The following is a 3,537-nucleotide window of genomic DNA, read 5'->3' as shown; positions in this document are numbered from 1 at the left end:
TCCAACCCCAATCTCCACACTGCAAGAGATTGGTGTTAACAGATGTGCCATTCCTAAAGATGAGCTGCCACTGAAGCCTTGCTTGCTACCGCGTCGGCTGCTAGTCCTTCTGAAGATCAGGGGCAGGCGGCCTCTCCCTCCCTGGAGTGATCTCTGCTTTTGCCATGTCACCTCTGCGATGCTGGAATGTGTTGTCTTGGAACATCAGAGCACTACTAGGGAAAACCCTAACAGTAGCGCGGGTATTTTGCCTATCAGTAGCACGGGACGACACGCTACTGATAAGGCGCTACAACTAACATGTAGCAGTAGCGCCTGTCATCCCACACTACTGCTATACATGGCTAGCAGTAGCACGCTTTAGTGCAGAGTGCTGCTACTAATATCTGCAACGCTTTTTAGCAGGAAGCGCTACTGCTAACTTTGTTCCCCTCGCTACTGCTAGTTTTATTAGTTTATGTTTTTTCTGCATATTTGTTTTGTATTTGAATAGGCTTTATACAATAATCTTTAGCATATCATACACATACAAATGTAATCGTAGCATATACATACAAATAGTCTCATCAAATCATGTCATCATCATAATCATCATCCAACACAAAGTAGTAGACATATCTACAAGCACCTGTTTTCCGGCAGCTACCGCTGTTGCGACTGTCTCAGATGATTTCTTTTCAACCGCAATCTCAACCTTCCTGTCGATGTTTTCTTCAGTTAACCTCTGTCTTTCCTTTCTCTCCTTCGTGGTCTCACAGTAGTACTTATTCCACGTGGTGTCGTCTCTGACACCGTGCGCGCGTCCATACGATGGTCAAGTCTCCACCAGGAGTCTTTTCAATATGTTCAACGCCCGGTTGAATGGAGTGTCCCTCTTGGACCTCACCAACGCCTCAAACAGCGAGTCGCTTTCGGCTGCAATCCTGTGCTGCTCTCTCCGCAAAAGGCACAAGGATCGTTTACAAATATGACTAACATGCAGTCAAGTTGATCAGAAACTAAAATTAATAGCAGTCTCATGAACTCTGTTGTGACCGCGTTCTTCTCGAAAACCTTCTTCACTAGGTCCCAACGGTGTCGGGCCCTGAGGAGGTCACGCTCCTGCGGGACGGTGAACTCTGCCAAGGGGTCTGGGATGCCGAGACTCGTGGCTTCCGCGTCTTCCTTGGCCCATATGGACCTCTTCCCGCCGTAACCACGGCTTCCGAGGTGGTGGCACCCAATGTTCTTCTGTTGAAGCCCCTTCATGTACTTTGACTTTTTTTTGGCAGCTTCGGCCTCGCAAGCCGCCTTGAATATTTGAAAGTGCTCTGCCGTGATTGTCGGATTATCCTTTACAATCTCGGAGTAGGGTTCCTTTTTGTTGACGATCCGATATTTCACCCTTGATTTCCAGGCGGCCAACACGTCGCTAAACTTGCTCATGGCATGTTTGTTTATCTTCTTCATTGCTGGGTCCTTATCTGGATCTTTATAATCCTTTTTATTCTGGCCCGGGAACAAGAATATCTGGTGCAACTTCTTTAGGAGGGAGGGCCTCATATTATCTATCTTGTTTAGTTTCTCATCGTTGATGGTGGCGGTTGTCCGTATGATGCAGCTATTTGATCACCGTAGCACGCGCGCGTTTCCTCGGGCGCGTTTGGCTCAAAATTGCCATCGTCCACCTCCGTGACCACCAGTCTAGTAGCCCTGAGCTTATTAGGAAGCTGTCGCCTCTTTGATTTCGGTTCTATACCGGCTCCGCTAGTCTCGGCGCCGGTCTCAGTCTCAGCGCCGGTCTCGATGCTGATCTCAGTCTCAGCGCCGGTCTCGATGTCGGTCTCAGCCTCAGCATCAGTCTCAGTCTCAGTGCCGGTCTCGATGTCAGTCTCAGTCTCCGATGTGACAGGTGGACCCAGCAACATCAACTGTTGATCGTCGGCTTCCCTCAAAAATTCCTCTGCCGCTAGGTACACGTTGTCACAGTCACCAGAACCCTGTCCTTCATCCTTGCTAGCCATGTTTCCTGTGATTAAATCTAGTCAATTACTAGACCTAATAAAATGAATAATGACATAAAAAAGGCCTATGCTTCGCCGGAACGTTGACTCCTTCCCGGTGGGGCAAATCTCGAGCCCTCGATATGTCCTAGTTTGTAGCACAAGTCATGCCGAAATTCACGGAAAATTTTGTCATGACTTTTGCTAAAAAGTGGACAAATCGAGAACCTGAAATTTGCCGGAATGGAAATGAATCAACATTCCGGCAAAAAAAAGGCCACTCGGCTTCATTCCATGGAAACAACAAAGCCACTTCGGCACAATCGAAACATGTGCAAAAACAATTGAGGAATTAGCATATATCCTGACCACTTCAAATTTGCATCTCCTAGCATTTGACACTTCAAAAAAATCTACACAAATCTCATGCTCTCTCAAACTAAGGCCCTGTTTGGTTCGGCTGTGGATTGCTAAAAGCAGCTGTAAGAAATCTGCTGTGGAAAAACAGCTGTGGAAAATCTGATGTGAAAAAGATGTAGGTCATTTGGCAAACAAGCTGATACAGCTTTTTCAGATTTTAGCCCGCAGCGGAATCAGATTTTGGAAAGCACGTCTTGGGTTGCTTTTGCTTTTGGTTCAGATTTTGGCAGCGGATTTCTGGAATCGGATTCTGCTGGGTTCGCCCTTTGATTCAGATTCTGCCGCGCGGCAGCGGAATCCGTCGATAGAAGCTGAACCAAACATGGCCTAAATTCAAAAACCAAATATAGATTATATTTAGTTAACTACTGAACTAAATTTTACTCTAAACTAAACCCTACTGCCCTAATTAACATCTAGTTAAACAAACTCAATTAAAAAACTAAACCCTACTGAACTAATTAACATCTACATTATCTACTACTTAACATCTATTATTACCCTAACTGAAAACATGTACTATTAACCATTCTGCCCTAGTTAACTAGTACCATCACTACTACTAATTAACATCTACTACTACTACTAAAAATCATTATCTATGAACCCTAGTACTAATTAACATCTACTACTACTGCTAATTAACATGGTAGAGGAAGAAAAAGCAGAGAGAGAGGGGGTGGGGGCTTACAGAGAGGGGAGAGACGATGGCGGGGAGGTGCTCGGCGATGGAGGTAGGGGCGACAAGGGCGGGATCAGGATCGGGAGGCGGCGGTCCTGGGTGGGCTCGGGCGTCGGCGGTGAGGTCAAGGGCGGCGACGGTGAGGTCGAGAGCGGCGGCGGTGAGGGTAGGCTCGCGGTCGGGCGGCGGGGGTGAGGGCAGGATCGGGCTCGGGCGGAGGCGACAGAGGAGGTAGGGGAACAGGGGGGAGAGGAGGGAAGGAGGACTTAGCAAAACTTTGAGCCCGCGGGTGGTTAAGTCAAACTAGCAGTAGCGCTTTTTCGGAAACGTGCTATAGCTAAGTTAGCTATAGTGCCTTTTAGCAAAACACGCTACTGCTATAGCAAGTACTTATTTCTTTTATTTTCCTTATATTTTCTTTTTTTCATTTCTCTGTTTCCTACTTCTTTCATT

General features: G+C 46.8%; 1 pseudogene; it reads right to left on the bottom strand.

The window, feature by feature from the left end:
• Positions 1-846: 846 nt before the first annotated feature.
• On the bottom strand, positions 847-2,003 carry LOC147965343 (uncharacterized; annotated as a pseudogene).
• Between the last annotated feature and the right edge of the window lie 1,534 nt (positions 2,004-3,537).

Source organism: Triticum urartu, chromosome 6A (assembly GCF_056163025.1).
Source record: "Triticum urartu cultivar PI428250 chromosome 6A, HENAU_Tu73, whole genome shotgun sequence".
NCBI lineage: Eukaryota > Viridiplantae > Streptophyta > Magnoliopsida > Poales > Poaceae > Triticum > Triticum urartu.
Note: the sequence above shows the minus strand (reverse complement) of the source record. Positions and strands in the feature narration are given on the sequence as shown.